The following is a 27,490-nucleotide window of genomic DNA, read 5'->3' as shown; positions in this document are numbered from 1 at the left end:
AAAAAAAAAAAAAAAAAAAAAAAGGGTCTTTTTAAAAGTGGCTAGTATCATAGAAACAGCCTATGTTAGAACTTTGAACTCCTCTTTTATTATAACATTTTGCTTTTTAAAGTACTTTCCTGTCACATTTCATATTCCGTTGCAATCTGCCTACATTTTCCTGCCCCCACCCCTTCCCCGCCTCCCCACCCCCGTACCCAACAACACTATTGTTACTATTTTGTTGAAATTTTTGTATGCCTAGCCCTGGAGCAAGATAAGGAAATATGAAAGCATCATCCTCTTCAAGCATAAGCTACTTAGTTACTGTAACCTGACATCACCGGCCAACTCAGTGCTTTCTGTGAGCACATTCTTGCTGTTAGGCACCATATCAATTCACTTTCTAGAGGAATGAGAAAGATAAACATGGTTTGGGATAAATAAGAAATATTCTGTTGCAAAACATTTAAAGGGGGCCTACTTTAAACCAAGTATGTTAGGAGAAAGAAGCTGGTAGGAATTGTTTCTGGTTCTAGATGAATCCAAGAAGGTGAAATCCATCTATACATGTTTTAAAGCTATATTCATTAATATTGCTAAATAAAATTAACCTTAGAAATAGAGAAGTAAATATCTGAGGAACAACTCAATGGGGTTTTGGCCTAAAGATACAAGTGGCTGAAATGTAGTAAGTACATGTATTGGCAAAGAACCAGAAAAAAGACTGTCTATCAAAAGTCAAAATAAAATGGTGATGATAGAGCAGAAAAGAGTTTTCATTAAGGTGTTTTCTCTTTCCCTCTCTCTATAAATTAACCAATCAGAAATAAATGGCTTCCTGGTGTATTGGTCATGCCTTACAAATTGATCCCAAGTGCCCACTTCTTATTCTCTGCTAAAAATGTTATTTTATTCCAATTAAATGGGAATTTGTGCCAAAGACAATATTATTTGATTCTGGGACTGGCTTGGTACTTAATGCTTAAATCTTGAAGGAGCTACCATTGTAATTGCCAGTTTACTACAGAAATAAACATCTAGAAAAGTTGTGTTATTGTAATGCTGTACTATTTATTTATTTTTTTTTTTTGAGACAGAGTCTTGCTCCGTCACCCAGGCTGGAGTACAGTAGTGCTGCCTCAGCTCACCGCAACCTCTACCTCCCAGATTCAAGCAATTCTCCTGCCTCAGCCTCCTGAGTAACTGGGATTATAGGCAAGTGTTATCACACTCAGCTAATTGTTTCTATAAGAGTCATTCTAAGTAGTAGAGATAATATCTATATATTTTTATTTCCCTACTGTAGGCATTGACCTTTAGGATTCTCTAATTCCAGCAGAAAATAAGTCATGTATATATGAAACTGTTAAATTACAACACAAGGCCAATATAATTATGGATAGAAATGAATGGAGCAAAATAAGTAGAAAGGAAGACTTCCTGGGAGGACAGGACTAGGAGAGATGGGTAGAATTCTCTCTGCAGAGAAGAAGAAGGGGCCATTTTAATATGGAGGGAGAAGAAGGTAGACTTGGAGGAAGAAGAGTGAAGGAGACTTATAAGGGCATGGGATGTTCTTGAAAATTTGTAGTACAGTATTTTTAGTAAAATGCACTCTTTCTGAGGCATGACAAGACCACTTCAGAATGGATTCACAACTAACCCTCATGCCTTTCTTTGCCTGGTTTCCAACATAGCTGTTCTTGTCTAATTCTGCTTTAAAGATGTACTGCATTTCATACATTACTAGAACAGTTACTGATCAGTTACTGAATATCATTGGATTTCCTGCAATGCCTCCAAGTATGGCATGTTACAGGAGCAAGATGAAAAATCTTAGAATATTATTTTTTTGAGTAGTGTTACCTGAAAAAAATGTACGTTGCAGTATAGTCCCAGTATAAGTAAAATCATAAGTGTTAGAGTAATAACTTATAAACAATAACCTAAAGGTAGTATTTTAAAAGTTTAAGTGCTTTAGAAAGTTATTTTAAGTTTACGAACAAAGTTTTCAAACATTTTTCAGCCCCATCAACTAAAAGGATGAAATAATTCTTCATTCAAAGCCCACAGAAATTAACATATATTTCTTCTTCAAGGATCTCTTGTTAATGAAAATTTATATCTTAAGATTCTCATCGAATGCTCTTGTTTTCTGTTATCAAATAATTCTACTAACTTTCTAATTCTAGGCAAAGCACTTTGAGATTTCTAAGACCGATAAGAACCAGGTATTACAAGTTCAATGAGACTTCGTTATTGGTATTTGGCTTTCAACACTTTGTGTTTTTATCAGTTGCATGTGGTCATTTAAACAAAAATAGTCTAAAACTTTTGGTATCACAGATTTCTTTGGGCATATGGTAGTAAACTTCTCCCTTAAAATGCATATGCAAGTATCCTGGATTTTATAATTCCAGGGGATTCATGGAAACCCCTCAGCCCACCTGTGAACTCCTTAAGCTCTATGCTAAGCAAAGAAGACAGATTATGTACATAAATTGCTACAGGTTTCCAGATTAATGAATAAGCATTTTCCTAGTGATATTAGCCAAAATGACTTTGTCAATGGGATCATCATATACTTGAGAAAAGGAAATTGCTAATGTCACCCTACTTCCATGAAGAGTGGAGAATTAAAGAGGTAATTACTAATAATATCTCACATAACTAAATTTTCAAGTCATGTCTAGCAAACATATTTATCTAAAAGTGGAAGATTTCTGATTGTCAAAATACTTGCTTGCACTTACCACAAAAAGAGTAATCCTGATAATCTAAAAACATTTCAGGTACCCTTTCAGTTTCTTGGGCTTGACAATTATAATAAAAAATGTGTTCATGCACTCTAGAATTCTCTTGTAGATCTAAGTTATAGTCTAGATTTTTGAAGGATGATTGATGAAAAGTTACAATTAATTAAGCCATCTATTCAATTATTCCACCAATATTTATTGAATACCTGTTATATGCTATTGACTCTTCCAAGTGTTGAGGATAGAACAGTGAAGTCAATAAAATTCCTGTTCTTGTATAGCTTACTTTCCAGTGAGTCAGTAAGCAAGTAATGTATAATATAGTCGATGGTAAAAGTGCTATGCAAAAATCAGGATACGTGGATAAAACATGACTGAGAGAAACAGAAGGAAATATTTTATAGAGTGGCTACAAAAGGCTTTTCTAAAGCGGTGATATTTGATGAGAGATTGTGAGAAGAATATTTCTGGCAGAGGGAAAACAAACACAAAAATAGATATGTCCATATTTTAAAATTAATCAATATTCTGTCATGACCAAAATCTACTTGGACTCCAATTCCTTCTGATGCCCTTTTTATTCCTATCAATCAGTACCTATCAATCAGTACTTAAAAAGGTGGACTGGCTTTTTGAGGCCAGTAGTGTTTATTAGGGCCATTTAGTTAACATGATTTTCTTTTGTAACTGTTCTGCAGCTTTTGAACTCCCTGTCCATATTTGGAGGATTTGGCATTTGATGAGTCCCGTCACCTATAGCGGAGTTGGGTGGTGGGGGTGTGTGTATGTCCAATCTTTTGGTTTCCCTAGGCCATACTGGAAGAAGAAGAATTATCTTGGTTCACACATAAAATACACTACACTAATGATAGTTGATGAGCTAAAAAAAATCACAGAAAAACTCATATTGTTTTAAGAAAGTTTACAAATTTGTGTTTCGCCACATTCAAAGCCATCCTGGGCTGCATGTAGCCCACAGGTCATGGGTTGGACAAGATTGACCTATAGGAAGGAATTAGAAAATATCATTTTGCAGTTACAGCTAGGGCATAAGCTTGTCACTTAGGCTCTGCCAGTGTAGCTTGAGACTTTGATTTGAAAGTGTGTAATGCGAGGAGGCTGCAGGTTAACTGCATGGAGTCCAATTTTGGTGAGGGTTGCAGTGGAGGCTCCTGGTTTTCATGGGCATTGGTAGTAGAGATCTAGTGTCCGGGGACAGCTGTACCTAGTGCCAGTGGTCGTCCACAGAGTGATTTTGGCATTCTTTTTAGATGCATGGCCTGTCATTCTGTCTCTCTGGCCTCCTAGAGATATAACTATAGCTTATTACTATGCCATAATAAATTTCTTCATTTAACTAGCAATAGTATTTAATAGAACTTAAAAAGCAAGGTAGGTTTGCAACTAGGAAAATTCTCTTGTAAACCTAAGTTATATTCTAGGTTTCTGAAGGATGACTGATGAAATATTACAATTAACTAAGCCATCCATTGAATTATTGCATAAATATTTATTGCTCACCTGTTATATGCCTCTTCTAAGTGTTGAGGATAGAACAATGAAAACAACAGAATCCCACAGCAATGGACTTGTTTTTGTCTTAGTTGGGTTTGTAAAGGAATAGGAAGACACTGAACAGTGAAGATGAAAATGATTAGCACAAAGCCTGACATGCAGTAGGCACTCAAGACACTGGGCACATTAAGGCTATATTAATATCAATGTAATGCACACATTTAATGGACATATAGGAGAAAATAAGTACAAATCGTTGTTTTGGAATGCATAAATCAATTACGTACAGAGAACTGCTTATTTGCTCATTTACACAACATGTAATTACTTTGAAATAAAACCATATATCAGGCACAGTGCTAAGGGTTGTAGATCAAAAGACATGTCAGGTATGGGCTCTTCAGAGAGAATGTTGACAGGCTTCATGAAATAATAAGAGCTTAAGCATGAAACAGTGACAGTGGAAAGAGAAAAGATGGGTTAAAGAAAAATGAAGGAAGAACCAACAGGCTGTAGATGACTAGATCTGAGAACGAGTTATGGGGACCGTAGAAAATGACTCACAGAGCCCAACCAGGGCAGCTGGAGCTGTGTAGGTATAGTACTACAGCAGTGTAGACATAGCAATAGCTGATTTAGAGAAGCCAGGGAGGAAGATTTGGTTTTAGATTTAGCTTTGATGTGATGATAAGAAGCCCAGGTGCAAAAAGCTCATCAGATATTTGGATATCATCAGATATTTGGAACAAAGGTTTGGAGGACAGCCAAAGGCAAGACGTATAAATTCAGGAGTAACTATTATGCAGGAAGTTTCTGAGAGAGAGGTTTAAAGTTGGATTTCTGAAAGTTTGATGGAGAGCTAAATATGTATTGTATAATTTTTGTATTTTGTTAGGCATAACTCTGAAAGGATTTAGGCAATTGTGGAGTTGGATAAGATTTTTAGCTAGTGGGAGCCCAGCTGCGTATCTGACATAAGATACCCTGGGGTTCCTGAGTTAGCTGATTCAGCTGTCATCCTTTTCTACCTGCTACTGGGGTCTTGATGGACAGCTGGCCACTCCTGGACTTTGAAGCTGCAAGCCAGGAGCAAGGTAGTGGAAAGGGCTTTGTCTTCACAACACAGTCTGCCTTTTCACGTGTGGCTCCAACTGAGGGTCCCGTTCTGGCTGTGCATAATCACTTGCTGGAGAAAGGGTGTGAGGGGAAGGAAATGAAATATTAGAAAGGGAGGAGCTGGGCTGGGCCAGGGAAACCCTGCTAAGACGGAGGCTCCTTGTGTGAGGGTCAGTTACAGGCTCCCTGGCTTCTGAAGCCAGGGAATTGTGAGGGGGTGTGGGATGAGAAGATGTCACTGTGGGCCTTCCAAATAGAGGCCAGAGAGATCACTGCCTAGGCCTTAGTTATGCCCCCACAGGCTTCAGTTGGGAGCACTCCACTTCCTCCCTCAGACCAAGCAGCAGGCAGTCAGCCAGATGATGCATTAACAATTGCATTTTGTGTATGAGAGGTGGTTTAATGTGTAATAAATAAGAGTGCAGATTCTGGAGTGTATGAAAACCCAATTTATGTAAGTCAGGGATTTTGCGTAGCTGACACTATGTACTTCAATCAGGGAGACACTGTAGAAAAGAGAAGTAAGAACTAAACTTTGGAGACAGTTGGATTTGGAAAACAGTGAAGAAAAAGAAATCAGTTACAGAATAGAAAATAAGAAATATTTGAATTAGTTTTATCACATTGCAGAAGTCTGGTATAAAATGATCACCTGGAAGTAAAAAAAAATAGTTTGAAGCATAAGCATAATTTTCACAGCAAAGCATGACACTTTGTTATTTGCTATATCAAACTGTCGTAGCTGGGTATTTAGTTATATTCTAGTGCATGATTTTCCATCTCAGTACTACTGACATTGTGGGCTGGATAATTCCTTTGTGAGGGTTGCCCTGTGCATTGCAGAATGCTCAGCAAACTCCCTGGTTTTTACCTACTGGATACCAACAGCATTCCCTCCCTGCTCCTCCTCGTCCTCAATTGTGACAATCAAAACTATCTTCAGACATTGTCAAATGTCCCCTAGGGAGGAAAATCACCACCAATTGAGAACTACTGGTAGAGGTGAAATGAAATCTTTTCACTGAATTTGATAAAAATCTTCATATGTCTCACATGTCCGTGTTTTAGAAGAATGATAAAACATTTTAGATTTGAATTTGGCATAGATAATCAAACACTCTCTATTGAATTCAGAAGGTAGTCTTAGCGTTGCCTAAATTAATCCAAGGAGAAAATTAGAGTTTACGAGTCATGAAGAAGAGCTATGTAGTGGGGTTTGATTTACCATCACACTTTTTCAGACAGTATTTTGAAGTGGAAGCATCAGGTTGTCAGATTCAGTTGGCAAGACCTGATACTCTGTTCACTCACACAGTAGCTCTGTGGCCTTAGGCAACTCCTCATCTGCTCCCTCATCTGTAAAGTGGGAGTAAAAGAGGTGCAGAGAAGCATTGTGTGTGAGAGACCTCAGAGGTAGGGGAGTGCGGGACAAACATCATCTTTATAACTTAAGCTTTTATTATTAAATTCCTTTCTTGCCATCATAAAACAGGATAATAAATTGTTATTATTTTTAACTACATAGAATAAAATTGATGTCCTGATGTTCTAAAAAGAGAAAGGAAAACATATAATCTCATACTGGGAAATGATAGTAAAGAGGGACCAACATGCACCAAATGCCCATTAATGAGATTAACATTTGGCTGGGCACTGTGCATCCTGCCAAAAGAAAAAAAAAAAAAAAGATGCAGAGATGGTCAAGATGAAGGAGACAGAAGTCAGTGGACAGAATCTGATAGGACCGGCCAGGATGAAAAAATGACTTGAGTGCACAGTAAAGTGAAGAAAAATAGAAAAGTGATTTGAGGAATAGGAATGTCTTAGAAAGTGACTATTAAAATAATGATAGAGAAAAACAGCCAACTGCAGAATTTTTAACTTATCAAAATGTGAAGAGCATAATGACATTTATGTTTTCACAATTATTTCCCATTAGGTCAAAAAATATGGGAAAAAGACATCAAGTATTTTATCCAAATACTATATTCAGAAAGATTTAGTTTCGATATAGCCTAATTATTAATTCTAATTTCTAATGTAATCTCTTCTTTTAAAAATGCAATAGGGCCTGGTGCGGTGGCTCATGCCTGTAAATCCCAGCCCTTTGGGAGGCTGAGGTGGGTGGATCACGAAGTCAGGAGATTGAGACCATCCTGGCCAACATGGTGAAACCCCATCTCTACTAAAATACAAACAATTAGCCGGGCGTGGTGGCTCATGCCTGTAGTCCCAGGTACTCAGGAGGCTGAGGCAGGGGAATCACTTAAACCTGGATGGTGGAGGATGCAGTGAGCTGAGATCATACCACTGCACTCCAGACTGGCAACAGAGCAAGATTCTGTTTAAAAAAAAAAAAAGGAGCAATAATTTAAAAAATAAACACAAAAATAAAAACAACAACAGCAAAAGATTATATACCACTAAAGAAAATTTTGAAAACACATTTAATAAATGCTGACTCTCAAATAGGTAGCCATTTACCAAATGCTAAAATGGCAGCATTGTCAAATGTTAAATGTTTATGACTTGAACTTGGAAAAAAATTTAGTTGACTAAGATATTTTATCTTAAGTGCTTAATAATTAAAAGAAAAACTAATATTATATATACTTATGTTTTTAATACTTCATAACATTTTCAAATAGCTGCATTGTCATAAGCATTTAGCTTCTACAGTTCACACCATTATATAGTTTTAAAGTGTATTTGAATTCCATAAGCACCCACTCATCATGCATTTGGAAACAATACCTATACTTAGCAATTGTCGCATAGTGTCAATTAATAAGATAGTCATTTGGAAAATGTTTCACAGTGAGAAATGTGTTATTCTGAATTGTGGCTTCACATGCACAGCTCCAGTTACATGTCTATAGATGAGAAATATAATAGTCTTTCTTTTTTTCAAAAGAGCTAAAAATTTAAGAAAAAGAAAGTAACTTGAAATGGAAGAATTGGCAAATTAGGTAACAGAAAAAGCCAAATTGCATATCAGCTAGGTCTACATTTTCTTCCTCTGGCTATCTTCCATGTTTGTGGAGCTGTTGGTAGCAATTTCTAAAATGTGTCTTGTTGGTTAAAATTTGCCACATTCCCTTCCTGAAAGAGGGTATTATTTCACTTGATTGTCCACTTCCATTTCTCAGGCTCTTGCTTAATTCACTTCTATTTATTCAACTCTTCCCTGGGTCTCCCTGATTGTGCCCTCTTAGTGCTTCAGGTTACAGCCACCCCTGTCCTGGAGCTTGGAGGGACAGGTGGCCCTCTTTTTGGAGTCTTCAACATTACAGGCTCATATCCATTCTCTTCCTGAGGAACAATAGGCTATTTTGTGCAACCACACAAAATAGCTTATAGGTTTTTCAGAAAAGAGGGAAAAATCCGAAAGAACAGCACAGAGATTTCTGTGTTCCTTTTCCTAGTTGTATTTTCCTAAGCCTCAGAGATGCTACTCACAGACAGTGCTCTTAAATCCACCTCTTTAATCTTTGGACATGTGGGGCAGGTGGTGGAGGGAGAGGTCTTTGGACTCACGTGGCTGGTGGGTGGGGACAGCAGAAGGTGGCAGGTGTCAAGGCTGCTAGCTCTGATTCTGTACACCAAGAGGTGTTGGTTATATTTTTTTTGGAGAAGTCCCCAAACTGTCTTGATGATATATTTGGCTCTCTGTTTTGGAGAATAAAAACCCAACATATAGTGCTGTGTATAACAATACAAATTTTTCATGCCCCTTTTCTGCCTCTTAAAATAGTGTTCTTCAATTTAAGAACAGTGAAAATAATGTGAAATAATAAAGACCACAAGCTTTTCTTAGATTCTTTTGCATGCCTCGATAGGGACACCACATTCTGCTTTTGACACAAAATAAAACTACCCAAAGAAATCTCAAAGCGAGACATTAGAGAGTTTTTTTTTTTTAAAGTCAAATCAAATTTATTTAGTTAATTAAAAATTGCAAATACAGCTGGGCACAGTGGCTCACGCCAATAATCCCAGCACTTTCAGAGGCTGAGGTGGGCGGATCACGAGGTCAAGAGATCGAGACCATCCTGGCCAACGTGGTGAAACCCCGTCTCTACTAAAAATACAAAACTTAGCCAGACATGGAGGCACGGGCCTGTAATCTCAGCTACTTGGGAGGCTGAGCAGGAGAATCGCTTGAACCTGGGAGTCAGAGGTTGTAGTGAGCTGAAATTGTGCCACTGCACTCCATTCTGGGCGACAGAGCAAGACTCCAGCTCAAAAAAAAAAAAAAATTGCAAATACTATGGTGAATGAAATTAAAGGCCTCTGACCACAAAGTTTACACTGTAGGCTTGAAAAATAAAGACAATTAGATAATAAATAATCCCTCATATAGTGCTGGTCGTATAAGTTGATACTACATTCTGGAAGAGGGCTTGCCAATGCCTACACAAGCTGAGACCTCGGAAGTAACACCACACATCTACAACCATCTGATCTTTGACAAACCTGACAAAAACAAGCAATGGGGAAAGGATTCCCTATTTAATAAATGGTGTTGGGAAAACTGGCTAGCCACGTGCAGAAAGCTGAAACTGGATCACTTTCTTACACTTTACACTAAAATTAACTCCAGATGGATTAAAGATTTAAACATAAGACCTAACACCATAAAAACCTTAGAAGAAAACCTAGGCAATACCATTCAGGACATAGGCATAGGCAAGGACTTCATGACTAAAGCACCAAAACCATTGGCAACAAAAGCCAAAATAGACAAATGATATCTAATTAAACTTAAGAGAGTTTTAAAAAATGATTATACTAGCAGAAGCTTTCAGTTAGTAGCAAAGTAGAAATATGCTGATTGCATGTCCACATGGGCCATCTCTTTTTGGGAGTTGAGGCTCCACATGGCTTAACTGGAAGGCAGAAAACAACGTGCCTTTTTCTCAGGAACATACAGGATTTAAGGAGGAGGTTGAAATCAAATAACATAATATAATGCAATATAATATAGTTAATATAGCAACTTCTTGTTTAGAGATCAAAAGAATCATGCTCATTTTTGGCTACAATCTTGAGTCCAGAGTAAGTGATTGGGTACTTTTCTGCACTGAGCTAAAGGGTCATTTTCTCCTTTTGAAACGCACTCTATTTTCTTGTTCTTCCCCATTGGAGGTAAAGACTACGTTTGATCCGTATGTTCTAGGGCCAGGGACACCAGGGCTTGCTATGTCCTTAGCAATCTAGCAATTAAACATACTGTCCGCAACATAGTCTTAATTTATCATTATTGAGAAGACACAGATACAGCACACTGCGACTCTGCCTAGTAGACTAAACAGGGCTCTGGGGCCGGGAGCGGTGGCTCACACCTTTAATCCCGGCACCCTGGGAGTCCAAGGCGGGCCGATCACGAGGTCAGGAAATCGAGACTATCCAGGTCAACATGGTGAAACCTCACCTCCACTAAAAATACAAAAAAATTAGCTGGGCGTGGTGGCACATGCCTGTAGTCCCAGCTACTCGGGAGGCTGAAGCAGGAGAATTGCTTGAATCCAGGAGGCGGAGATTGCAGTGAGCACATCGCGCCATTGCACTACAGCCTGGGAGACAGTGAGAGGCTCTGTCTCAAAAAAAAAAAAAAAAAAAAAAAAGAGGGCTCTGAGGCAGCAAGAGGAAATGTGGCCATCAGCATCACAGAGAGCACATGACTGCCCAGGTGAGTGCCACACCCAAGTGCATCATCTGCCCTTGGTATCGCTTATTTCATAGTCTTGTGATTGCCCATTTGCTTCCAAAATATTTATTTGGTGGTATCTTAAATTTTTTCTTCCAGTTATTCTTCCCTTCTGTGCTATATAAGAATCCTTCCGTGTTGTTATAAGGATCAAATACAAAGATGGATGTGGAAGTTTTAGAAAACAGAATTTTCCTAATCTAAGTTTGCAGAGTTCTCAGTAAGAAGAAAAAACTTCTTCACCCGCAGAAATCATAGAAAGAGATAGTATTTAGGAGGAAATCAGCAAGGTGAGTCCTTCTAATAGACTGATCCGGAGGAAATTGTTATTTTCTTTAGGTCAAAAATGGGTGAATGTCAGTAATTTGGTATAGCTGAACTTCACATATGAGTGGTGGCAGCATGTTGTGGGAACAGAACTGGACTGAGTGAGAACAGGGCTGGGGTCTTGGCAACAGCACTAACTGAAGGTGTGGCCCTGGGTGAATCACTTACTTCTCAAGACATTATTTCCTCACCTCTCAGATGAGGGAGTGGAATTCCAACTTTTCTGTGTTCCTTCTTAGGTTTAACATTCTGTGATTCTTTCTGCCCCCACTTAGCATGTGGCACCATTATAGCAATACAGAAAACAAAGTAACTTATTATGTCCCACTTTGGACAAATAATGGTATCACTCAGCAAAAGTTGCTATAACTTGATATATTAAGTGAGCTTTAAGCTCCTTGGAGGTGTAAGTTGTGTGAGGAGGGTGAATTCCCCAGAAGGCATACAAATTGTTTGGGTACAGAAGTGCACTGGCAAATCAAGAAGTGTAATCTTAACTCTGACTGGGTATTATCACCAAGTCTTTTCATATCCATTATCTCATAGCAAATCCAATCCTGACAATAATTTTCAAGAGTGGGAACAGTTATACTCAACATTTGGCAAATAGAGTACCTGCAATTCAGTAACTGTGCCTTTCCTGAGGTCACGGAGCTAGTAAAAAAAAAAAATTAAAAATAGGCAAAACTCTAGTCTGGATCCTTTCTACCTCTCCATCATCTCCTACCTCTCTTACTGACTTTGGAGCTGACAGGCCAGTGATACCAGGTTCTCAGTGCAGTTTCACAGCTCTGAAAACTCTTACTCGTCCTTGAAGGCCCTGTTTGAACGTTGCTCCTTAATGAAGCTTCCCTGGATAATGGTTTATCTCTGCTGCCTTTGCACATATTTCCTTTTTGCACCTCTCAGGCTACTGCAGTTAATTGTCTACATGTCAGCCTCCTTCCAGAGTTGGAGTTGACTGTTCCAAATTACTCCAAGTGTCTTTTCACTGTGGAGCCCCTAGCACACAAGCACTGTTTCTGGCAATTAACGGGAGCTTTATACATACCTGTTGAATGACAATGCTTTCTTTCTTTCTTTCTTTTTTTTTTTTTTAAATAAAGACGGGGTTTCACCATGTTGGTCAGGCTGGTCTTGAACTCCCGACCTCAGGTAGGTGATCCGCCCGCCTTGGCCTCCAAAGTGCTTGGATTACAGGCATGAGCCACCACGCCCGGCTGAATGACAGTGCTTTCTGGAGAAAATAAAAAGAACTAAATGTAGACTTAAAGAAGAATAGTATGAGCACTGCTAATAATTTAACCTATGCATAGTTTGTAAATGCATTACTTTTATCTTATTACATAACTATGTAGATAATGGGTTAAAAATTTCTGATAACCAGCCCGACCAACATAGTGGAACCCTGTCTCTACTAAAAATACAAAATTAGCCGGGCGTGGTGGCGCACGTCTATAATTCCAGCTACTCAGGAGGCTAAGGAGGAGAACTGCTTCAACCTGGGAGATGGAGGTTGCAGTGAGCTGAGATCATGCCATTGCACGCCAGCCTGGGTGAAAAGAGTGAAACTCCTTCTCAAAAAAAAAATTCTGAAAATATAATATAATATAAAGCAATTGTATTTTTTTTTTCTAGTTAGCCACAGAGCCAGTACCTACAACCAGGCTTTTAGATTCTTAGCTTAGAGCTTCTACAAAATACTGTATGTACAGCCAGGCTGTGAACCAATTTTTAAGTATGAGGGTCTCATTCTGGAGCAATCTTTAAGGAAATGATAAAAACGACTTACATGTCCATAGTATATAATATTTAACTTTTTATTCACAATCTAGCATTCTCATGTTCTATAAATCGATCACATCACACTGGCCGTATTGAGTTGTACTTGATTGGCATTAGAAATGAGATAGCATAATAAATAAAAACAACTATTTCCTGAAAGCTGTAATGCACCGTATATCTTAGTCTGGTCCCAATCAAACCAAGCTCCCATACTTACTTATACACACAGGAGACAGCCCAAGTGTGTCTGTGTTAATGTCAATGAAATAGGAGGTGCGAAAGCCAGAAACACTTATTTTTCTAAGAATACAAAGATAAATATCACATCTCTACCCAGCTATGTACACAGTGTATTCAACGGAGAAATAAGATGATTCAAAGAGCAATTTGATTCATAGATGTAAGGAAAAGGGAAGCAACCTGAAGGCCTACATGAAAAAAAGGAGGTAAAACAGAAGCTTTGTAGAGGCATAAAAATAAAGCTCAACTGATGACAGGCCATATTTTAGAACCAAGTATATTCACTAACAATTGTAAGTGAGTTTGGCTGAACCTTGGATCTGTCTAACAAATCCTTAAATAAATGTGGGATGACCTCCGGTTGAGTCTTCTTTTTGAGGTTTAATAAAACAATAATTAGGGAAGAAAGGCTGGAAGCTAAGTAACCACAGCACAGCTCTGTAGTCATAATCTCCATTGTTAGTCCACACATTGCAAAAATGGCCAAACTAGAGATGTAACAGATGCCATTAGTCGAGCTCTTGGCCAACACTTATCAGGCTAAGAATACAAGCTGAGCTTTTCTTTTCAGCGGAAGCATTCCATTTTTTCAGAAATTCCTTCCTGCCAGACCACAAATCAACAATTGCTAGATAATTAAAAAGCTTCCACTTAACTTACGAACTCTTGGGTAAAATATTCATTTTTCTAGAAAAAAAATGCCTTTTTTATAGCATAAGCTATAAATGATCCCAAAGAGTTCCACTAAAGCAATCAACTGCCAAATTCATAAATCTTATATACCCTTAAGGAAAATAGTACTGGGTCTGTTAGACATCGTTTTGAATGATGCTATAGAGAGGCAAATATTTAAAAAATGGCAGAATAGTCACAACTGAATCATGTTCAGTGGCAGACTAAGCTTGAATACTGCCTGCAGTCATGGTACAGAAATTTAGTTCAAAAACCATTTATAATACTTAGAAAGAAGCTTACCCCAATAGGTGAAAGACCACTACACTGAAAACTATAAAACATTGATGATGACATTGAAGAAGACACAAATAAAGGGAAAGATATCCTGTGTTTCTGGGTTGGAAGTATTAGTATTGTTAAAATAGCCTTCCTACCCAAAGCAATCTACGGATTTAATGCAATTACTGTCAAAATAACAATGACATTTTTCACAGAAGAGGTAACAATCACAGAATTTATATAGTGAGTAGCCAAACAATCCTGAGCCTAAATAACGAATGTAGAGGCACTGCACTACCTGACCTCAAAATACACTACAAAGCTATAGTAACAAAAACAGCATAGTAGTGTCATAAAAACAGACACACAGACCAATTAAATGGAATAGAGATCCCAGAAATAATTTTATGTACCTGCAGTCAATTTATTTTTAGCACAGGTAACAAGAACACACATTGAGGAAAAGAGTCTCTTCAATAAATGGTGCGGGGAAAATTGGATAGCCACATGCAGAAGAATGAGGCTAGACTTCTATCTCTCATCATGTACAAAGATCAACTCAAAATGGTTTAAAGAATTAAGTGTAAACCTCAAAACTATGCAACTATTGGGAGAAGACACAGGGAATGCACTTTGTAACACTGGGCTGGGCAAGGATTTTTAAAATAAGGCCTTAAAAGCACAGGCAATGAAAGCAAAAATAGGTACATGGAATGACATCAAACTAACATGCTTTTGCACAGAAAAGGAAACAACCTACACCAATGGTAGGAAGTGTCTGCAAACTACGCATCTGCCAAGGAGTTAATATATAGAATATACAAGGAAATTAACAGCCAAAAAAAAAAAAATTCAACAAACAATGGGCAAAAGACTTTAATAAACATTTCTCAAAAGAAGATATACAAATGGCCAACAGGTATATGAAAAAGTGTTTAACATCACTAATTATCAGAGAAATGCAAATCAAAATGACAATGAGATACCACCTCACTCTAGTTAGGATGGCTATTATCAAAAAGACAAAAGCAAACAAGTGTTGGTGAGGATGCAGAGAAGAGGGAACACTTACAAGCTGCTGGTGGGAATATAAAATAGTACAGAAATGATGGGAAACAGTATTTTGGAAGTTCCTCAGAAAATTAAAAACAGAACAACCAAAGGATCCAGTAATCCCACTCCTTGGTATATATCCAAAGGAAATAAAATCAGCATGCTGAAGAGGTATCTGTACTCCAGTGTTTATTGCAACATTATTTATAATAGCCAGGATATTGGATCAGTGTATGTGTCCAACAACAGATGAATGGATAAAGAAAATGTGATATAGAAACACAATGTTTATATTATATAATATATAAAACATATAAATATAAACACAACTGTAAAAAAGGGGGAAACTCTTGTCGTTTACAACTACATGAATGAATCTGGAGGGCATCATGTTAAGTGAAATAAGCCAGACACAGAAATGCAAATATTACAGTCTCACTCACTTGGGATCTTTTTTTTTTTTTTTAAGTTAATGTCATAGAAACAGAGAGCAGAACAGTGGTAACCAGAGACTGAGGAGGGCAGTTCGGAGGGGAGGACAAGGAGAGCCTAGTCAACAGGTAGAAAGTTACAATAAGGTAGGAGAAATAAATTCTGGAGTTCTGTTGTACAGTAGGGTGACTATGGTAAATGGTAAGGTATTGCATGCTACAAAATAACTAGAAGAGAGTCTTTTGAATGTTCTAACCACAAAGAAATGATAAATGCATGAGATGATGGATATGCTAATTACCTTGATTCAATTGGTATTTAACAATATACATTCAATTGGTATTTAACACATACATTATGGAATTATCAGATTGTACCCTATAAATATGTACAAGTACAGCATATCACTTACAAATTATTTAAAATATATTTTATTCAAATGAAAATAGTTTTGGAGACTTTGGATTGTATATACTGTTTTTTAATTTGACATAGGGTACCGTTATATGATGATCAGGAGCATCCAAACATGGAAAAGAGAACAATCCAGGCTCTTGGTCTCTGTAACTTTCTGTTATTCTTATTCCCCTCCTGCTGTGTGTGTGTGTGTGTGTGTGTGTGTGTGTGCGCGCGCGCGTGTGTGTGTGTGCACGCGCGTGTGTGTGTGTGCATTTGCACGTGTTTCTTTTCCCAAGGCTCCTTTCTGTTTCTTTTATCTTGCTCTTCTCCATGTGTCTGCATCACCTTCTTATTTCTACCTCTTTGTCTTTATGCATATGTCAGCTCTGTCCAGTTTTTAGAAGGCTGTTTAGTTTTTGTATACACTACCTTTAAAAAAATGTAAAATATAAAGAATGAGTATCTAATAATCAGCATCCACAGAGAGATTTCTCAATATATTTGTTTCCTTTACCATGTCTCTGGAATCAAACTTTGTAGATCCCTGGAAATTTGTGATAAAATCTCAAGGTAATTCTTCATTTTCACATCTTTTATTGAACACAGACACAAAAATGGGCTTGATCTCTGAGGTTGTTTCCAATCTTTAGATCTATAATTTTGAGGACAATAGTAATTATAATAGTTTCTGTAATTTTACCTTTTTGAAAAATAACAAAAGGCAAGTTCAACCTACAAAGCATATAATTTAAAAAAAGGATTTCTTGGAGTTTATAAGGAGAATAAACATTTTTATACTAAGAACATATAAATTTTATAGCACAAGCTATAGAATAAAAATCTGACTGCCCCAGTATGCCAAGGCCTTCTGCCCAGCCATAAATGTTCTGTAGTTATATTAGGGTAGGTGGACTTTTTGTTTCCCAATGAAAGCCCAGGCAGAAGTCATAGATTGATGGTTAAAATGCACCATTTCCCCTCAAATCTATCCTTTCCAAAATTGTTATTTTCATAATTTCTGATTCTGGCCTTCTTTCTATGTATTAATAATGGGTGACAAAGCAAACTAGGGATAAGCATCACTAGTGAAAAGAGAACTACTTCTTGTGTGAAGACATATGAATCTGCTTTTCTCATGCAGCTTGTACACATGAGAGTACAGCAGGTCTGTGGTCCACCTCAACAGGAGAGAAACTGTGTGCTCTGTGAGGACGGTGAGATAATCAGTGAAAGCTTAGTGGTTTTGCTAGTGGGGGACGAATATATTAATGGTCTGTGGAACTGTTTCATAGCTCTTGCAAACTCTCTACTTAAACCTGAGGAAAGGAGGCACCAATTTACTCTGAATTTTCATTCAAGGCACCTCTACCTGCTTCAAGAATGTTGACAACTTTTTGATGGAATAGTCACTGGAGTAATTAATTTCATGTGTCAATGCAACAAGGATTTGGTGCTCAGTCTAGATGTTGCTGTGAAGTTGTTTGTGTATGTGATTAACATTTATAATTAATTGACTTTAAGTGAAACAGATTACCCTCCATAATGTTGGTGGGACTCATTCAATCAGTTAAGAGGCTTATGAGCAAAGACTAAGGTTTTTCCAGGAAGCAATCCTGCCTCATGACTGAAACATAGAAACCCTGCCTTACTTTCCCACCTGCTGGCCTGTCCTGCAGGTTTCAGACTCAAGGCTGTAACATCAGCTCTTAACTGAATTTCCAGCCTTTCCTACAGATTTTGTATCTGCTAGACCCCACAACTGTGTCAGCCGGTAAATATTTATGCTTTATCTGTATCTATCAATCTATCTACTTATCCATTAATGTATTGGTTCTTTTTCTGCTTCTCTGGAGAATCTCAACTAATGTAATTACCGTGATATTCACCCTTTGCTTTTTTTTTCTTCCTCTGTGAACCTTTTCTAGATAGAGGCATCTTACAAAATCTCTTATTTTAATCACTTTTAATTATTATTTACATGTTTGGACCCTGTCTTCATGTTTCATTTGCTTGTTTTAATTCAGTAAGAAGTATTTTGTATGTAGCCTTTGCAACAAGAACCATTTGTAGGGGGAGATTTTCCCCTTCCTCCGTGAGAGAGATGAAGTATTTTCATGTTACCTAATTTGCCCAAAGCACTTTTATGAAGATTTAAACTCAGATCCTTCAGTGGAGAAAATATAATAATAACAAAAAAAGAGAAATCTTCTATGTTTATAAAAGTTGCCCAACAGTTAAAATTGTTGGAAAATAGGAGGAAGAATAAGAGATAAAACATGAAAGCTTAAAAATATCTTACATAAAATACACCTAATATTCATTCGATGATTTTTCAGAGGAACATTTGCATTGCAAAATTAATGCATTGGCAATGCATAATGTATTTTCACATATGAAGGATTAGCTGTTTTTTTTTTTTTGTTGTTGTTGTTGTTGTTTTTAGAGACAGAGTCTAATGTGATTTGGTTCTGTGTCCCCACCCATTCTCACCTTTAATTGTAATAATCCCCACACGTCAAGGGTGGGACAAGGCAGAGATAACTGAATCATGGGGGCAGTTTCTGTGCTGTTCGCATGATAATGAGTGAATTTTCACAAGATCTGATGGTTTTATAAGGGGCTTCCCCCTTCTCTCAGCACTCACTTCTTCCTGCCACCAAGTGAAGAAGGACACGTTTGCTTCCCCTTCTACCATAATTGTAAGTTTCTTGAGGCCTCCCCAGCCCTGCAGAACTGTGAATCAATTAAACCTATATCCTTTATAAATTATCGAATCTCAGGCAGTTCTTCATAGCAATGTGAGAACAGAGTAATACAGTAAATTTTGTACTGTAGAGAGTGGGTTGCTGCTATAAAGAGACCCAAAAATGCGGAAGCAACTTTGGCACTGGGTAACTGGCAGAGGTTAGAAGTTTGGAGGGCTCATAAGAAGAAAATGTGGGAAAGTTTGGAACTTCCTAGAGACTTGTTGAGTGGCTTTGACTAAAATGTTGATAGTGATCTGGACAATGAGGTCTAGGTAGAGGTAGTCTCAGATGGAGATGAGGAATTTGTTGGGAACTGAAAGGTGATTCTTACTAGGCTTTAGCAAAAAGATTGGTCACACTTTGCCCCTGCCCTAGAGATCTGTGAAACTTTGAACTTCAGAGAGATGATTTAGGGTATATGGCAGAAGAAATTTCTATGTGGCAAAGCATTCAAGAGGAAGCAGAGCACAAAAGTTTGAAAATTTTGCAGCCTGACAATGTGATAGAAAAGAAAAGCCCATTTTCTAGGGAGAAATTCAAGCCTACTGCATAAATTTGCATAAGTATTGAGGAGCCAAATGTAAACCACCAAGACAATGGGGAAACATACCTCCAGGGCATATCAGAGAACTTCGTGGCAGCCCCTCCCATCACATGCCCAGAGGCCTAGGAGGAAAAAATTGTTTTTTGGGCTGGGCCCAGGGCGTTGCTTCTTTGTGCAGTCTTGGGACTTGGTGCCCTGTGTCTCAGTTGCTTCAGCTCCAGTCATTGGTAAAAGGGACCAACATACAGCTCAGGCTATTGCTTCAGAGGGTGCAAGCCCTAAGCTTTGGTGGCTTACGTGTAGTATTAGGCTGGTGAGTGCACTGAAATCAAGAATTGATGTTTGAGAGCCTCTGCCTAGATTTTAGAGGACGTATGGAAGTGATTGGATGTCCAGGCAGAAGTTTGCTGCAGAAGTGGAGCCCTATGGAATACCCCATTTGGGCAGTGCAGGAAAAAAATGTGGGGTTGGAAATCCACACAGAGTCACCACTAGGGCACTGCCTAGTGAAGCTGTGAGAAGATGGCCACTGTTCTCTAGTCCCCAGAATGGTAGATCCACCAATAGCTTGCACCGTGAGCCTGGAAAAGCCACAGACACTCAATGCCAACCCATGAGAAAAGGGTTGTACCCTGCAAAGCCACAGGGGCAGAGCTGTCCAAGGCCTTGGGAGCTCACCTCTTCCATCAGCATGACCTGGATGTGATACATAGAGTCAAAGGAGACTGTTTTGGAGCTTTAAGATTGGACTGCTCTGCTCAATTTTGGACCTGCATAGGGCCTGCGGCCCCTTTGTTTTGACCAATTTCCCTCATTTGGAACAAGTATATTTACCTAATGCCTGTATTCCCATTGTATCTAGGAAGTAACTAACTTGTGCTTTTGATTTTACAGGCTCTTAGACAGATGGGATTTACCTTGTCCCAGATGAGATTTTGGATTTGGACTTTTGGGTTAATTCTGAAATGAGTTAAAACTTTGAGGGACTGTTGGAAAGGCATGATTGTTTTCAAATCTGAGAACATGAGATTTGAGAGTGTCCAGGGGCAGAGTGAAATGGTTTGGTTCTGTGTACCCACCCAAATCTCACCTTGAATTGTAATAATCCCCATGTGTCAAGGGCAAGACCAGGTGGAGATAACTGAATCATGGGGGCAGTTTCTGCCATGTTGTTCTCATGCTAGTGAGTGAGTTCTCATGAGATCTGATGGTTTTATAAGGGGCTTTCCACTTTGTTTGGCACTCACTTCTCCTTCCTGACACTAAGTGAAGAAGGACATGCTTGCTTCCCTTTCTGCTATGTTTGTAAGTTTCCTGAGGCCTCCCCAGTCTTGTGGAACTGTGAGTTAATTAAACCTCTATCTTTTATGAATTACCCAGTCTTGGGAAGTTCTTTATAGCAGGGTGAGAATGGACTAATACAGAGTCTAGTTCTTTTGCCCAGACTGTGCAATGGCATGATCTTGGCTCAATGCAGTCTGTAACTCCTGAGCTCAAGCTGTTTGCCACTTCAGCCTCCTGAGGAGCTGAGACTACATGTGTGCACCACCATACCTGGCTAATTAAAGCATTAAAAAAATAGAGCTGGAGTCTTGCTATGTTGCCTATGCAGGTCTCAAACTCCTGGCTTCACATGATCCTCCTGTCTTGGTTTCCAAAAGCACTAGGATCATAGGTATAAGCTAACAAACCTAGCCAGCTTTTTTTCTTCAACTCAAATTCTGTGGCTTAAAAATCTTAGTTTTATAAAATGGAGCCAATTTAATTTTAATAAGGGTAGTAAAACAGAGAATATCATTTAGCAAAAATGTTGATATGAATAAGATTCCATATCTGTTAAATTTCACAGTAAAATTTTAAATGGATTCTATTGCAGTCATAGATTGTGCTTTACCAGTGTGGAAATCCTGACAGGACCATCAACTCTTCATTATCACTAAGTTCTCCTTTGTCATATCCATGCTCCACACCTTATATTCTTCTCACCTTGTGCATCAGACAACTTTTGGATGACTGCTTCAGCTTTGTGGACACCTCTGCATTCCTCCTGATCCCCTTATACTCTGCACAGACTCTTGTTTGTTTTTCCTTTGTGAAAATTAAATATACTCATACCAACCCAGGGAAAGAAAAATGTTAACCTGGGAGTGTTAAGATTCTTCACAGCGGGGTGGGCACAGTGGCTCACGTCTGTAATCTTAGCACTTTGGGAGGCTGAGGTGGGTGGATCACCTGAGGTCAGGAGCTCAAGATTCTTCAGAGGGTTTAAATTTCCCATTCTCTTCAGGCATTAGTAATGTCTATTACTAATTACACTTTTGATGATTGGTAGACCTTCCTGGAAAGGTTGAAGACATTCATGGGTTTCAGTGGGACTTTATTCCTTGGCTTGGATCACTTGTGGTAGAAAGCAGCATACAATTTTTTTTCTCACGTTGTCTGTCATTGCAAATGAAACTATATTTGCATTACAGACTTGGCAAATGAGGCTCCATGTACTTGCTACAATGATACTAGATAACAGAATTGCAGATGATTTATGAAAAATTAAGGCCTGTTTTCACACTGGTTAACCTGTCTGTTTCGTCTGAGTGAATGTTTCAGGACCTGTCAAGGAGCTTTTGCATAAAACTTAAGAGCAAATCAATTGATTGTTCAGATTGAGCAAACCAGTCCATGACATCTACTGTCACGGTGTGTGTTTGACAAAACAGGAATCTAGGTGGGGAGAATTCTGTAAATATTAGTTATGCTTACTTCTATCTTTGTTCCCATTCATTGCTTATGTCATGTCAATTGTTAACAAAATCGTAAATGCTGCTGCACTGTCAGCATTCCACCGTTTTATACATCTGATGACTCTTTAACTAAAGAAGTCTAAAACAAAGCAGAAAAGACACTAATAGTGTGTGACAGTATCTTTCCAAACCAAGGTAATAGTGTAAGCCTAAAAATCTGATCATTTTCCTATCCTATTGTAGGCACATTGTTTTGCCTGAATAGGTGAAAACCAAGAGGAGGCACTGTAAAACCAGTTTTCACTCACAAAGCTCTTGTTTCAGAAATATCAAAACTGGATGCCATAGTTCTAGTTTTCCCATAATTGGTTCCAGCCATACCTTATAAATAACAATGAACTATCAGCCAAAGATAATCAATGATTGCAGCGTCTAAACCCTCACCAAGCCCAGTTGAAGAGTCTTCTGTGAATGGTGAACATGGAACTGGTATTTATTTACTTATCTATTTATTATAGAGATAGGGTCGTGCTCTGTCTCCCAGGCTGGAGTGCAGTGGTACACTCATAGCTTACTGTAGCTTTGAACTCCTGAGCCCAAGCTGTCCTCTCACCTCAGCTTCCTGAGTAACTGGGACTGTAGTCACATGCCATCATGCCAAGCCAGTTTTAAAAAGTTTCTATAGAAACAGCATCTGTCCATATTGCCCAGGCTGGTCTTGAACTGCTGGTCTTAAGCCATCCCCCTTGCTTGGCCTCTCAAAGTGCTGGGATTACAGGTATGAGCCACCACACCCAGCATAGGATTTGTTTTAATCAATTGTATCAGTACTGTGGATTCATTCCACCTTCTTCAATGTACAGGTTTTAGTCCTTAATTAGCATAATCATAATCAACTTTTCTTTTCTTGGGATATGTCAGTTCCTGACTTCTCATCTTGAGTGAACTCCTCTGAGTTTCTTCAATGATATGATTATCTCCCTGGCAAGTAAACAAATTCAGTGGTTATTTATTTGATCACTGTAGTGATCTTAGTATTTCTTTTAATAATATTCATATGTTTATGAATTCATATGTCTTTAATAATATTCATATTTTACTCACTATTTAAATAGGGGATAGTAAGTCAATTTGGTTTTTGTCAGACAAGTCATATATCTCCAGAATGTTACCAGGAATTAAGAAACAATGGGATTCTTGAGTGGTTTTAAAAACACATCTCTCCCTGCTTTTTTAAACTTTTGCTCATTTCACCAGAATTGCCACAGAATCTATAAACAAACAGTTAATGCTGGTCTACTAGATGATTTCTCTAATTACCATTTGCTAAATCTTTTCAGCATTTGGCTTGCTGTACAAGAATTAAGCAAGATAGAGGCTTTGATTTCCTATGAATTCAATAGGTACTCAGAGGATGGGAATGCAAAGACATTATAAAAGACCAAAATCCCAATTCTTAAATATTCAAAGGCTTCAGATAAGATGATTCAGAGTTTCACTGGCGAGCACTCCTGTGCCCTTGACGGGGACATGGAAGTGCACACACAGAACAAAACGCTGGAGCCTGGAGGACCTTAGAATTCATTTATACTATCTGCTGCTTCCTCAACAGATGGTAACTTTGCTCTAATTTCAGTGGGTGCTGATTAGCAAAGTGGTCAACTCAAATGCTAGAAATTGGTTTCTTTTATTAATGAGTTCATCAGACCCTCAAAAGGACTTGGCCAGCATACTCCCATATTAGTTGAAATTGTGCAAATCCAATGTGGACATCAGGAAATCCTTTAACCTGTGAGAAAATAATAAAAGGCCACCCTAAGTCAAGCTTATTTTTTTTTTTAACACTTCTTAATAGATGGAAGGGGAGAGGGAAGTAAAGATGACATAGGTCACTTTCAAATAAAATAATCAGTTATGCACTGAATAGAATAGTGTACTTTAATGCAGCATTACTATTATTTTCTTTTCAATGGACTCATTCTTGGAGCTGCATTTTTCTAATCTCTGAAGAACTAATAGTTCAAAAGGTTTTTCTGTGTGTTGCATTTCTGCACAAGTCCCTAGCTGTGTATAACATCTTACCCTTTTGTGATTAATGTGACATGCTGCTAGTTTTCTCCCTGTTCATTTGGTTTTCCTGGTGTGTCCTACAGATATAACTTTAAAAATAACTCAACTATTCATTCAAATGGGCTTTTTCCTTTTTTTTAAAAAGAGAATAATACATAAAGACTTTAAAAAGCCATAACGAGCAAAGAAATGAAAGTGACCAATGAAATGGAATATAGAAAAAAATCCCATTCAGTCCTTTTGGGTCTTGTGAGTTGGGTAAATTGAGGTGAAGATTACATGCTTTCCTGCCTTTTCTCTTTTTGTTTTTTCAGAGAGCATCTAGCTCTGTTGCCCAGGCTGAAGTACAGTACAATCTCAGCTCACTGTCACTTCCAGCACCTGGGCTTAAACCATCCTCCCACCTCAGCCTCCCCAGTAGCTGGGATTGCAGTTGCATGCCACCATGCCCAGCTAATTTTTGTATTTTTTATAGAGACAGGGTTTCACCATATTGGCCAGGTTCATCTCGAACTTTGGAGGTCAAGTGATCTGCCCGCCTCAGCCTCCCTAAGTGCTGAGATTACAGGCATGCGCCACCACACCTGGCCCTTTTCTGCCTTCTCATAATGGTGACATGCAGAACCTGGAGAAAAAAACTGTACCAGTTTTTGATACTAGAGTACAGCAAACAAGAGGGCTTGACTCTATTTTTTAATGTTTTGTGCAAACTCTAAAAGGCATAAAGCAGCAACACAAACACAAATGGCTCTGATATAATTATTAGAGTGGTTCCTATTTTGTATTGCCATGTAAAAATTGCCATAACTTTAGCAGCCGAAAAAACACATATCTCACAGCTTCAAGGAGTCAGAAGTGTAGGCCCAGCTTAGCTAGAGCCCCTCCTCGGGGTCTGAAAAGACTGAAGTCAAGGTATTGGCTGGACTGCATTCTCATCTGGAGCCTCAAATAAGGAAGAATCTACTTCCAAGCTCATTTAGATTTTGGGCAGAATTTATTTACTTGTGGCTGTTCAACAGCTTCTTACTGGTTTTGACTAGAGGCTGCCCTTAGCTTTTTAACTTTAAATTAAAAAAAATTTTGAGATGGAGTCTTGCTCTGTTGCCTAGGCTGGAATGCAGTGGTACAACCTGGGCTCACTGCAAACTGTGCCTGCTGGGTTCAAGTGATTCTCCTGTCTCAGCCTCCCAAGGAGCTGGGATTACAGGTTTGCACCACCACGCCCAGCTATTTTTTGTATTTTTAGTAGAGAGGGGGTTTCGCCATGGCCAGCCTGGTCTCGAACTCTTGGCCTCAAGTCATCTGCCTGCCTCAGCTTCCCAAAGTGCTGGGATTACAGGCATGAACCAGCATGCCAGGCCCAAACTAAGGAATCTGTCTAAAAATTAACATCCATACCTTGGAGTATAATAAAAGAAGCTATTGAAATGAGTGAGATTTATCTGCTAGGAAATAATTTTCATGTAAAGTACATGTAGGAAAGAAAACTCAGTAAGAAAGATTCACCAAATGCTCTGTGGAAAATGATTGTTGGTAGGAATAAAAAGCAGCGCTAAACTAGGATGAATCCAATTCCTTCCCATCTTCTAGCTGCACTTGTTTTCCACTAAATGTGGTTTATAAATTTTGCTATATTGTGCATATACCAGGTTCCTCCTAAGCCACTCTGAATAAAGCAATGACATCTACTACTCTGGAGGGGATCCATTTTTTTTTTTTTTTTTTGACGTTTGGAATTCTTACCCAAAGAAAGGGAAGACTCATCTTTCCTGAACTTGCCATGTAATGACTCTTAAACCGTATTTACTTGGGTTCATCCTATTATGTCATGCCACTTCGTAGTGAACTGTAAAGTAAGAGCAAGGTGAGCCTAATAAGGAAACAAGATAGAGTTGAAGACAGTGAGCTAATGAAGGAATCTGAGTTAGCATGGAGGAGTACATGGTTGGCAGGACCAGTGGAAGCGGAGCTGTTCCCTCCATTTCCACACCAGGAGGCCCATGCAGGTAAGTGACGACAGAGGCGTGGGGGTCAGGTAGGGGTGCAAGGCAGCAGAAAGGACCTGTGATTTGTGTAGAAATTGGTCAGAAATCCCTTCAGATATCTTCATTATACTGTGCACCAGCATTTTCCTCTTTCCCCTCACAAATTCTGGGTAGAGAAAAATGTAAGCTGTAAAGGAGAAAATCAATTTAAAGCACTAAAGGTGAAATTATGTAGAAAAATATCACCCTTTCATGTCTAATTAATCACAGAAAATCTGTCTGCCAGCCCAAAGCCATTTTATCAGAAAGTAGCCCAGGTGAAACAGGGAAATAGCATTACCAAGCTCCACTTGGCTACACATGACAAAATGAGAGATGAGAAACATTGCAGGTGAGCAAAACTGTATTCAGTGGCTAATAAAATTAGAATGTTTTACACCTAGAGAGTGCCCTCTCATGAATCTCTTCACAGTGCTCTAAAGTTAACATTGGAGATGATTTCTAATTGTTGGTTTTGGTCAATTTACAATTTAACTTGTGAAACAAAAGGCAAAGATGTAACTTTGTCAAAAAGCCCTGCAGGCCACAGTGTGAAGGATGTAGCAGGTAGTTCTAGAGCTTTCATTTTGAGCAAGGGATAAGAGAACTCTTTGGCATCTAGAAGTTTTAAATGAAAGAAACCATAAATTTTTAAAACCCATTATGTCTTTAAAAAAATTTTTTTTAAATAAAAAAATATGGAACACTTCATGAATTTGCATGTCATCCTTGTGCAGAGACCATGCTAATCTCTGTATCATTCCAATTTGAGTGCATGCGCTGCTGAAGCAAGTACTAAACCCAGCATTTCTCAAAGTTATTTAAACCCAGGATTATTATTTTCTAATGCAGCGTCTTTTGACTGCTAGCTCCATATGCTCCGTTGAGAAAATACCATTTAAAGTATTTTGAATTCATATCAAAAACCATGCGAAAAAAATAAATTAATTTCATCAGTGCTTCTCAAATCCTATAGCCAATACCCTGAGGGCGAATCAGAGTGAACCTGTCCCTACGAGGGGCAAAGACCAGGGGCCTGGGGCACAGCTAGAGGCTATGAGCTTTGAAGTCATAGTGGTAGCTTAAAATTTTTCTGTG

The 27,490-nt window shown here is 38.4% G+C and overlaps 1 protein-coding gene and 1 non-coding gene across 3 annotated transcripts in view; both read right to left on the bottom strand.

The window, feature by feature from the left end:
* The window catches only part of FREM3 (FRAS1 related extracellular matrix 3), a 99,731-nt gene that overhangs the window by 38,385 nt on the left and 33,856 nt on the right, over positions 1 to 27,490 (bottom strand). The window lies entirely within an intron of this gene.
* On the bottom strand, positions 27,085 to 27,188 carry LOC116529082. The gene has a single exon (XR_004259374.1). It is a non-coding gene; the product is annotated as a U6 spliceosomal RNA (small nuclear RNA).

Source organism: Sapajus apella, unplaced genomic scaffold (genome assembly GCF_009761245.1).
Source record: "Sapajus apella isolate SASKATOON/1434 unplaced genomic scaffold, GSC_monkey_1.0 scaffold61, whole genome shotgun sequence".
Classification (NCBI taxonomy): domain Eukaryota; kingdom Metazoa; phylum Chordata; class Mammalia; order Primates; family Cebidae; genus Sapajus; species Sapajus apella.
The sequence above is the reverse complement of the archived record's forward strand: the minus strand, read 5'-3'. Positions and strand labels throughout refer to the sequence as shown.